This window comes from Hippocampus guttulatus, chromosome 11 (assembly GCF_054856545.1).
Source record: "Hippocampus guttulatus isolate MCC_2025c chromosome 11, RoL_Hgut_1.0, whole genome shotgun sequence".
NCBI classification, from domain to species: domain Eukaryota; kingdom Metazoa; phylum Chordata; class Actinopteri; order Syngnathiformes; family Syngnathidae; genus Hippocampus; species Hippocampus guttulatus.
Genome location: NC_141271.1, coordinates 18,553,874 through 18,565,667, shown reverse-complemented (window position 1 = coordinate 18,565,667; position 11,794 = coordinate 18,553,874). Strand labels below are relative to the sequence as shown.

Here is an 11,794-nt window from a genome sequence, read left to right as displayed (position 1 = left end):
GTTGCAAGGGCTATTAATGGGTGAAAATCCGTTTTCCTTTCGGTCATCACAGGGTTAAAGCCCCCCCCCCTCCCCACCCCACCCCTTTTGTGCCAGTGACCGCACATTTTTCATGGGAGTGAGAAGCCGTCGGTGTCAGACCGTTTGAGCCCGCTGACAGATTGCCGACCAAAGTGTGAGTGAGTGGCCCCGACGCCGCCGAGGTTTGTCAGCGACGTCGACGCCACTTTGGCAGCTAACACAACATTGGCCCGCGCGCTCGGCAGGACAGCGCATGAACGCGGCCTGTCGACGAGGCGTGATGTGTTATCTGGGCGCCCTCCATCCCATCCTTCAGTTCCTCACTGGGGGGCCGTGACTGAAGCTCTATGAGGACCCTCGATGCGCGCGCTTGCCTAGATTCATCTTGCCTGTCAGCCGCGTAATGCTGTATGAGCTGGTTCCTCCATTCAAGTAATGCTGATGAATCTGCTGTCCAGATGCCTTTTGCTCCACTTTACAGCGACATAAGGGGGAGATGGGGGGGGGGGGGGGGGGCTTGTAGACCCATCAAGATGAACCTTCATCTTAGGCCACAGACGAGCATTTTTCTCCTCCTGCAAAATTGCTCTTTCGCAAACAGGCTATCATAGTGAAGCGTGAGGAAGAGGAGGAGGAGGAAGGACAATGGGCGATTGTTTGTAAACCCTCCGACTTGAGCGTGAGCTGTGTCAGAAATGTTACAGGACTGACACTCCATCTGGGTTGGAGAGGCGATAGCCCCAGTTCATCCCCTTCAATATTTTATTTGATATTCTAAAATATATTTCGAAAATATTTTCTCAGCCCCCCCCCCCCCCCTTTAGCCCCGAGAGAGTAAACAAATTCTGGAGCCATCCCTGGCGTATGGTCTCAGCGTCATGTTGGATGTTGCGAGGATGCGGCTTTAAAAATACGCCAAGCGGAAGGACAATTGATTGGCAGAGAGTCGATTTGAACGATACGCCTGCTCGGATCGTGTCTAAATAGTGGCGAACGGTAGTCTCGTGCAAGTTCCGTCAGATGCATTTCATTCATAAATATGACAAGAGCAGGGCCGAAACTCTCTGAGTCATTCGAGAAATCAATTCATCGAACGCGTTCTCATCATTATAATAGTTTATAAATCATCCCGCGGGTGTCGGAGGGCCACACGAACGATCGGCGGTGGGAAGTGATGCATGAAGTCCGTGGACGTATTTAAGTCGCAAGCAGTTCATTAATGAGGGAAGCCGCTTACGTTGTCTGTTGCAACACTGGCAAAGAGCAGTGACAATGGCGCAGAAATACGTTCATGCAAGATGTGAGGGCGGCAGGGTTGGAATCGTTCATGAGAATTAGTTTTGCTTTTGTTTTGACGCTAGTTTAATTTCAATTAGTTTGACTTCATTTTTTGAGCAGGTTTGTTCCTTTTTGTTTGATTTCATTTTTTTTCTTTCAAAATGCTTCATTTAAGTTGAGTTTTTATTAGTTTTAGTATTAGTTTTATTTATTCATTCATTGTATGGCATTTTTGTCGAGTACACTACAATTCACAAACAACTGTTTGGCTTTCTTTAATACCGAAATAAATATATTTAAAATGAGCCCTGAAAACCGATCTATGATACGGTTTTGATTAATTATATTTATTTAAGATAAGAAGAAAAAATCAGAAAACCTTTATTAGTCTCACAATGGAGAAATTGCCCCCCGCCCTTCCAAAATATTTTTTTCATTTTAATTTTATTTCATAAATAGATAGCTTGTCAATTTAAGTTTTTGTTATTCCTTTAATGATAAGAAGCTTGGAAGCTCTTTGATTGGTGACGAATGAGGCCGGGCCATTGTCACGCCCACAATGGCGCAAACCACCGTTGTTGTTGTTGTTGTTTTTTTAAAATACGCCACCTTGCGAGCTTCTTTGACATTAGCAACATTCAGAGTCACCCACCTCCGCAAAAATTTTCCCCATGTCAGATTTGCGCTGGCTGCGAAATACAACCCAATGTCTCCATGACCTCTGACACAGATGTGTTTTTAGGAATGCGAATATGGTTGGAACAATGAATTCTTCACGCATTTTGATGCTGAGCTTGTTTTTTTGGGGGGGCAGCTCTATACTTCTGTCGCCAAGTCTGACAGTCTCTTGTGAGAAATCCCTCAAATGCTTTCCGTGTAGAACCTTGGTTACATTTCTCCCTCGCTGCAGCAGCACCCCCCCCTCCACTCCCCCCGGTTCCCCGCCCCCGACAGGCCATCCAGGCTGTGAGTGGCACTCGGTGTTAAATTGTCTCTCAAGGAAAGGCTAGTTTAAAAGGCGCGAGCTGGCAGCGGCGCGGACCTCTCAGCTGGCTGTCGAAACAGCGCCTCGCGTGTGACTGACAGTGACAGCAAGGCAACAACACGCCGCTGTTTTTCTTTTCAAAATACTCAAGCAGCCTTTAACAAAGCAACCCGCCCGCACGTCAAAACTTTTACGCCTGATTGTCACCTGCGAACCCGCTTCGAAGCTGAAGATACCATCTCATTGTACCGCCAATAAAACTATTCGTGCGTACGTAAAGATTACGTCCGGTCTTTTAAAACAAAACAAAGTTTTCATCTGTGATTTATTATCACTTGTTTCGAGAGTGACCTTTCGAAATCCAATATTTATATATATAAATTGCGCTCCCTCCAAGCAAGGGGACAAACACGAGTCATCAACGAGCAAAAGAAGACATTGGAAAACGTTGCGAAAGCTTCACAGCCCAAAATTAACAATCTGTATGGTTTTATCCGATTTGATTAAAGGCAAATCTTCCTATTTCGCGATGCACTTAGGGATGACAAAGCACGGCTGTAAATATTGATTTGTTATTTTTTTTTGTGGGCCGTAACCAGGTAAACAATATGTATCTGCATGTATTTGCCGGGCAAATTGAATCCAAATACACATATTGCATCGAGGGTCTCGGACGACAGACGGCAATTGAATTTGTCAGTCAAGAATTCAGTTAAAGAGTCAAAGACCTTTGCTCTGCTGCTGGACAAAATGATCCTCATGTCCTGAGGCACGGATACTAATGCCTCACTTGGCTTTCTTATTGCTCTCCCCCTCACGGGAAATATTTTTCAATTCATATTTTCCGTCACCGCGGTACCGTGGCCATGCGATTGGCCTCTCTGCCTCACAGTCTGAAGAACCGGGTACGAAACTCTGTTGAAGCAAAGGCTCCACAACACGAAACGGCCCAGCTTAGTGAGTCACTTATAGTCATTGTGAAACTCTTCTTCATTTATTTACGCATGAGTGTATTATGCTGCCCCCACGTGGCCAAGTCAAGGAGCTGCAATGAATACATGATGCACTTTTTTTTTTTTTTAAATCAAAGATGGACGTAAACTTCTAGATTATTATTATTTTTTGTGTGCCTTGTTTTTCTCCTGGGCATTAGGTTTGCAAAATAACAATAATATGATATTGGAAAAATCGTAATATTGAGGGAGGAAAAAAAATGACATTGAGAAGATTTTTTAAATGAAGATGGTTCAGCCTTAATATTGGATAGATATACTTCACTTAAAGATTGCACGTGGAAATGGACAGCGTTCACTCCAAATCGGACACTTGGAGCTGCAGTGTAAATGCAGCCTTTGTGACTTGCAATTAACTGGCAACCCATCCAGGATGCCATCAAGGCCAAATGAGCGCGAGCACTAGCAAGTAATAATAAATAAAAGCGTCATTCTGAAGCATTTCATGCATTCTGATGACTCAAATGAGAAGGCGGCCGGCTGACTTAGTTAGTTTGGGGCTAGTCATTCGAGAATGGCCACTGCCTTCCATCGAGAAGCTTTTTCCATCCACCTCCTATATTTTGTTGTTCTACTTCTTCCTTTCATAACTTTGCTGCTGTGAATTGGGAATTTCTCCATTGCGAGACTAATAAAGGTGTTCTTATCTTTTCTTATCTTGTCTTACACGGCTCTGCGCGGCGCCAAGGCCACGCGCGCACGTGCGCGCGTGTGAGCGTTGCCGTGACTTTCCCCTCACGCGCGTGTCGGCGGAGAGACACAAGCCAGACCGTTCCCTGTCAGTCGGGAAGCGACGGACAAGCGCAGTGGGACGGACGTTAATTGGATCAACTTGGGATGGTAAGTAGTACCCGCCCGCCCGCGCGTGCGAGTGTCTTGTGTCATTGACATGCCGGAACAAGGAGACGGGCTGACACCAGGAGACAGGCCACAGCGGACCCGAGTGCCCTGTTACAAGAACCCGCCCACCCGCGTGGCCCCCTCCCCAGCCCACCCCCACCCCCCCTCTCGCAACATTGTGACCCCGCCCCCTCACCCTCTCACACTCAAAGCTGGAATACAATACGGCGTTGGTGTAGCTGACTCGCCGCTCTCCATCCGTGTCAGCCCTGCAGCCGCTCCGGTTGTGTGCGCGTGTGAGGGTGTGCGGCGGACAGGATTGATTAATCTTACACCGGGTGAAAAGCGACTTATTACAGCGGCAACTGGGGGGAAAAAAAGAAAATAGGATGGATTTCACTTTTGAAATCACTTTTTATGATGTTTCTCATACTGATCTATAACCTTTCCGATATTACCGGGAGCATTTTTGATTGGCTGTGAGATATCACGTGTGGCCAATTATGGTTATAAAAGGGCCTTGAAATCAATTTACAGATTTTTATCCGATTTCTTGAGGTGGCCTGGTGGCTGAGTAGTTAGCGCGTTGACCTCACAGTGCAGAAGTAGCGGGTTCAATTCCAGCTCCGCCGTCCCTGTGTGGAATTGGCATGTTCTCCCCGGGCCCGCGTGGGTTTTCTCCCATGAATATTGTGTTTGCGTAAGATCAATTCCGCTGCAAAAAAAAATAAAAAATCCTAACCGTTTTTAGCCATCTCAGAGGGCAGCCATTTTGTCATTTGTTGTCGACTGTTGCTCAGGCTTCAACCAATCACGGCTCACCTTTTTTCTGGGTTTGGTCATGTGACATTCACAAGTTGAGCACTAATAGGCACTGGGACGTCATTTTCAGTTGACAGTAACCGGCAAAATGGCCGCCCGATGAGATGGAAAAAAAAATCTAATTCCTTAAATGCAATATTAATCGGAATGCCGCGATTGGAACGGTGACATCGCATGGAAGACATTTTAAAGAAAAAAAATGGATTTAATCATTGATTTACATTTCTGCTCATGGTCATGATGTTATGTAACAGAATAAAAGGATCCATCCGAGAGGCCAAACCCAGAAAACGGGCGAGCTGCGAGATTCGCAACGCGAGATTTAAAGGCACTTTCGTGTCGGCTCCGGTCGACAGCAGAGGGCGCTATAGGACACATTGGCAGCCACATGAGTTGGATGAAAACTGATGGATTCATCCGCTTCATTCTCATTCCACAAAGGCAAGGTGAAACCGAGCGGTGTGTTTCGACGAGTGGAGGCACATGATCGCAAAGAAAACGCTTGCCTTGAAGTAACGTGACTGTTGTAAATCCGCCAGTCGGGATGAGGGACATGCATGAGCCGCATCGGGGAAACTCGGTGCGGCTGGCGTGTGCGACGTTTGCCGAGCAACATCCCGATCGAGGCTAATACGACACAGTCACCGAGCGCAATGAAAAAGACCCCAGAAGCGTCTGTGTACCTTGCAATCATTTTGCTAGCGCGGCTTCTGGCAGCTGCACTTCCTCCTCATCTCGCAGATCCCACCTTTGGCATTTTTCTTCCTTTCCGTGCACCCCCACCCCGCCGCCCCCTCCGCCTCCCGCCATCACAAAGCAGGCTGACACACTTCACTTTTCTTCTTTTATAGGGATAAATGAAGATGAAGAGCAAAGCGGCGCGGCGCTTTGATTCATGGACGGCGGGAGGTTTTGTGGCTTTTCAGGCGGCCTGCCTACCCGTAGCCTGCCCGCTCACTCGACGGCCGTCAAAGGCGTCGGCAATGGCTGATTATCGCACCAAATATTGATCTCTGGCCGCACGCGTGTCGAAATTCCACCGGCGCGCTTTAATCAGAATCCCCGCCCTCCCTTCCCGGCGCCGTACAGGAAGTGGTGGAAGATATGTAAGAACCTTCGGGGTGGGGGAGACTAATTGTGGCCTCTTCTCTTCCCTTGTGAGTTCGGAGACGACTCCCGACTGTCTGTCTAATGTGGCCGGCCTGTCACGTAGCAAGGTGGTGGTGGACCCCAAAAAGCAGGCAGGAGCAGGGTGTATTTGAAGAATTGTATTTAAAACAAAGAAAACTACATCCAAAACAAATAAAGTCCAAAGTATCAAACAAAAACCATGACTAAAGCTAAAACATAACAATGAACTAAACATGACAGAAACTAAGAGCAAACAGCAACACGCATGACAGTAGCAATAAGCAAACAATGACCCGACACCGAGTGTTCGGGCTGGGAGTCCTTTTAAAGCCCTAATTAGTTATGACCAACAGGTGTGCAGCTTCCGGGGGAGCCCTACAGTGCCACCTGTTGGTCCCTAAACCGAATCATGACAGTACCCCTCCCTCAAGGGACGGATCCCAGACGTCCCAAAGTTGTCCAAAAGGGTTGCCTCGCCGGGGAACAGGAACTATAAGCGACGGTGACCTTCACCTCGCCAGGGAACAGGAGCAAAAGCGACGGCAATCCTTTTGGCTGGGCGTGGGCCCGACGTGGACGGAGCTCGACGTAACGGGGGACAAGGAACAGCCAGACGTGAACAGGGGCTCGGCCTGACGTGGGCGTGGACGTGGCACGGCTCGTCGTCGACGTGAATGCGACTCAACTCCAACGGACACGTGACGAGCCTCGGCTCAACGTAGACGCGGACGCGGACGGGGCTCGGCCCACCGTAGACGCGGCTTGACGAGACGAAAACGGGACGGCCGCATCACCAGCGCCGCCTGAAAGGGGAAAGGGGTGTCGGCCGCAGACGCGCTCCGCCAGGCACATGGTGGAACAGGGACCAATCCGTAGTACCTGCGGGGTCCAGGGGTCGGGTCATTCTGTCACGTTGCGAGGTGGTGGTGGACCCCAAAAAGCAGGCAGGAGGGAGGAGCAGAGTGTATTTGAAAAATTGTATTTAAAACAAAGAAAACTACATCCAAAACAAACAAAGTCCAAAGTATCAAACAAAAACCATGATTAAAGCTAAAACATAACAATGAACTAAACATGACAGAAACTAAGAGCAAACAGCAACACGCATGACAGTAGCAAGAAGCAACAATGACCGGACTGGAGTCCTTTTATACGACTAATTACCAAATGGCCAACAGGTGTGCAGCTGCCGGGCTGCACACCTGTTGGTCCCTAAACCGAATCATGACGCGGCCTTTGTGATCATAGGACTTATTTTCCTCGTCGGAACGAAGTGCGATGGCCTCGCCGCTTGCGCTCATCTCCGTGCGCTACATTTTTACCTGAAATGCTCAGTGAGCTAGAAACAACCCCCCACCCCTCACAAAACCAATTTGACATCTAAAGTGAGGATAACACTGCCTATATTTTTTTTGTTTATCTGTATATTTTTTAAAATATGTTTATGAAAATGAGTAGCTCTGAGGCATTTCACAATAAAATACTGTGAATTGTATATTTGTAACATATTAACCAATGAGTATGACTGTCCGTTTTCTCCCCTAATACTAATCCCTATACTAATAACTTTATTTACCCTACGAGCGCAAAATTCAACCTTACGACGACACTACCGCGCCGCGTTATTTACACCGCGAGAGGCCCAACGAGTGGTCATGCACCGGTAGCCTCGCGGACGCTCGTCGTAGCACGAAAATGCTCAGGACTCGTTTTGTCTCATGTGTAACATGTAATTAAGTTCTACACGCGGTGTGCTGAAATATTCTACCGCGGTGGGAAATCAAGACGGTTGCACTAGTGCCCCCCCCCCCCCCCCTCCCCGTCATTCTACTCGTGCTATTCAACTGACAGCGCTCGCAAAAGGGACATTCAGCTGGGTAGCAAAGTTATTGAATACATTTCTCCTCTTTGTCCTTATTAATAAGACGATTCAAGGCACTGGTAGACTGTGTGACATTCTAGTATCGTTTTTGTTTTGTTTGTTTTCCCCCCACGACTGCTTTGGCACGGAATCAACAGACTGGTTGTACATGACGATGCAGAATATGATTTAATTTTCTTTTTTTGAGGGGCAGTCTGAGCTTCCTTCTTCCTTCCTCTCTTTTCCCGATAAGTCACCCACCGGTTTGCCAATCGAAGCGTCGAGCGCTCTTGACCGGCAGCGCGGTTGAGGCGCGAGCGGAGTGCCACGAGGCGCCTTTTATTTTTTCCTATTTGGTCGTTTCACGCTACGCCGCGCCAGCCTCTGACCTGCGCTCGGCCGCCGGGGGGGGGGGGGGACTGCGGAGCCGCGCGGCTGAAAACGAACACGCGGCGCGGCAACCGCGAGGTCGCGCGAGCCGTTTGAAATCACCTTTGATTCTCCGCGTGCCATCTTTAAGAATCGGGCGGGACAGGAAGTGGCGACGTGACGTCAGTCGTGTGAGATTTCTTGTGGTTCTTTAAGGCTGTCCCTCAATCATGAGAGCCGTGTTAAAATGTGAACATTCTGCCGCTGGTCTCGGAGTCGGCGACGGTGTAGTGGTCCACTGGCCTGACTTGTGCGCGAGCAGTGTGCGATCGGTTCTCGCTCTCTGTGACGTTGTGAGTGGTTGTTGTGCGCCCCGCAACTGGCTGGCGACCAAAACACTTGTTTTTATTTCATATCGCCCACTTACACGATTTTTCAATGTTAGTTTGAGTTCTTTCGTTTGGGGATTTTTCTTCCGGGCGGATTCTGCATTCGAATCCAATCCAACGCGATGCAATCGGCTCTTCTAATGCGTCCGAGGCATTTTCTTTTCCGGCGCGAATCCAATCGGATGCCCCGCTATGCAGTCCATGCAATATTCATGGCTGATCCATTGACTGCTATTCAAGCGGGAACTATTTGAAGAGGGAAAGTTCATGTGCATTTTTGATGGATTGTGCATGTCTTGGCCTACTCTATATGGATAGAGAGCTTGTTTGAAGGTCACTGATTCTCTTCAGTCAGACGCTCGCTCGTGCTGCTTTTTGAGGCGGCGGCGTTGGCGGGGAGACGCCGAGCTGCGCTCTTCACTCCATATTTCTCGAGTGCTTCCAGGACGACGAGCTCGGCTGACCTTGGGTCCTGCTGGAGATGAATCTCTCTCGCTCGCCGTCACCCAACGAGGTGGACGACTGCCAGCTTTTCTTTCTTTCCTCTTTTCTTTCTTTCCTCTTTTTTTTTTGTTCTCCCAAAGTCCACTTCCCCTTGCTTCCGACACTCTCAGCTTTCTGATCTTTTCCGCGTTGTTGTAGTGCATGGCCTTTAAAAATTCTCCTTGACTTCACCGAGGCGCCCGTGAAAGTGATGGCGTCGACGCCATACCCAACACCAATCCCTCCACTTGCCCCTTTTGTCAACGCACACATTCACACACGCAGCATGCTGACCCCGAAGGAATCCGCCACTCCATCTCTTGTCGGCTGAGCTTTTATTTTACTTTTTTTTAAATCATCACAACTTGTGTCGTACGCGCCGGCCGCCACTTTGACTTGGCAAGTAAACAAGTGCAGCGACCTTGCAAATGTGGCCGACGGCGCCGTTGATTTTGAAAGCTTGTTGAGAAAGTGGCAAACTTGTTGACTTGGACAGCCAACAACAAAATGAATTTGAACCAGTTCTGTCTCTTCAGAACTGTCTCTTCATATTTCATATCATTATGAAAAACATACAGTAAGTATGTTTTTTTTTCTTTTTTTAAAGGGCAATACTATAGACTGCTATTTTTCTTCTTTAAAATTTTTGGGCTGGAACAGATTAATGGTCTTTCCATTCATTTTAATTGGGAACAACAGTGCCATCTGGTGTAACGCTGCCTTCTGGGAAGGCGCATTCACCTTGTAAAACGTTTGCAGCGTCAACATAGCGCGGCACTCGTGTTTAGCGCGTGTGAATGGGGCTTTCAACGTAACACGCACAATTTGCCCGTGAGACGTCACGTGCGCACGGCTGTGTTGAATATGTTCCGTTTACAAAATGTAACAGCCACTGAGGGCATATTGCGGCGAGGGTGCACCGGCCCGCGCTGACATTTTACGCCATGGCACGATGGCGTGAGCGGCGCCGCTCTCACACATCAGACCTTGTCTTCAATGAGGGAGATTGCGCACAAAATCGGGCAATTGTCAGATGAATCTGGATTTTTTGGGCGGGGTGGGCGGAGGGACTACGTGGCTCCTCCTCTACAGTTGTGAGATGTCAATACTTGTTGTCAATACAAATTGACTAAAGTGATATTTTTACAAGCTGTTAAATACCTTCTGTGACACATGAATGAAGATTCTATCATGAGGTGTAATCTTCCACAAAAGCCATATTCCATTTTCGTGTTTTATTTGGTCAGAAAATAATTTTATCAATCGAGCAGAAATAAACCAATAACGCAGGCAAAAGGCGTTTTTAGCCGAAAAAAAACGTCCATGTATCGTAAGATGTTTTTAGCCGAAAAAAGAATGACCGTGTATAGTAAGGCGTTTTTAGCCAAGAAAAACGACCCAAAAAATTTTTTGGAAGAAAAAATTGAGAAAGATTCAGAAACAAGTTTAGAAAAAAACAGAAAATAATGTTTTTTACTTTTTTTCAAGTTAGATTGTGGTGATGTATTTAAAAATGAAGTTGAGTTGAAGTGTTCTTTGAAATCAAGCTTTATTTCTTTTGCAGAGGAGACAATCACAAAAGCAGAGGACAAAGTTGCAAGTTGGATGGCTGTCTGCTTGTTGATGGGCGGCGAAGTGGTCAGCTCTTGAGAAGAACGTGGGACAGGTGTGTTGACCTGAGAGGAAAGGCATCTGTGAGTTACACGTAAGTAAATTTCTTGTGCAGACAAAGATATGTTGGGCATGAAACTTACCAGGGAGATAGACTGTTGGGTCTTTCGAGAGCAGGAAGCCGATCATGTTTACTGCTGCCTGGGGAGAAAAAAAAATCAAAAATGTAGTCATGATGGTGCATTGAACAAGTGTAAATGTCTCCTACTTTTCAGGCTGGTCCAAAGTTTGACTTCAGCACTTTGCCAATAACAGGAAGAAGAGCAAAAAGTGTTGTCTGCAGGTCTGTGCTCGTAGGTGGACTCTGGCGGTGAGCAGGTGACTCCCTTTTGTGGCCGGAGGACCCAAGAACGATCTTCCTTCAACTCTGAAAAATGAAATGGTCTGCAGGTCTGTGCTCGTAGGTGGACTCTGGCGGTGAGCAGGTGACTCCCTTTTGTGGCACGGAGGACCCAAGAACAATCTTCCTTCAACTCTGAAAAATGAAATGAGGCTTGGTGTGTTGGGTCTGTCTCAGTGACAGATTGAGGCTGCTGTTGTCTTCTTATCTGATCCAAACAATGTTGTCTTTTCCTCTGATCAAAACAGTGTCTCCCCCTAGCGGACATTCCACGAATTGCACCCTATTAAAAATATTCATTCCGTGTCTTTTGTGCAATTTTTTACTTTTAAATTATCCTGCGGGCCTGATCAAACCTCCTTGCGGGCCGTTATGTGTTATACACCCCTGATGAATAATAAGGCATTTTTAGCCCAAAAAAATGACCATGTATAGTCAGGCGTTTTTAAGCCAAAAAAAAACGACCGTGTATAGTAAGGCGTTTTTAAGCCGAAAAAACGACATAGTATAGTAAGGCGTTTTTAGCCCAAAAAAACGACATAGTATAGTAAGGCATTTTTAGCCCGAAAAAAACGACATAGTATAGTAAGG

At 47.3% G+C, this 11,794-nt stretch overlaps 1 long non-coding RNA gene across 1 annotated transcript; it reads left to right on the top strand.

The window, feature by feature from the left end:
• The first annotated feature begins 770 nt into the window (after window positions 1-770).
• On the top strand, window positions 771-11,509 carry LOC147198477 (uncharacterized). The gene is made up of 3 exons (XR_015102290.1): window positions 771-4,137; window positions 10,757-10,897; window positions 11,079-11,509. It is a non-coding gene; the product is annotated as an uncharacterized LOC147198477 (long non-coding RNA).
• Window positions 11,510-11,794: the final 285 nt, after the last annotated feature.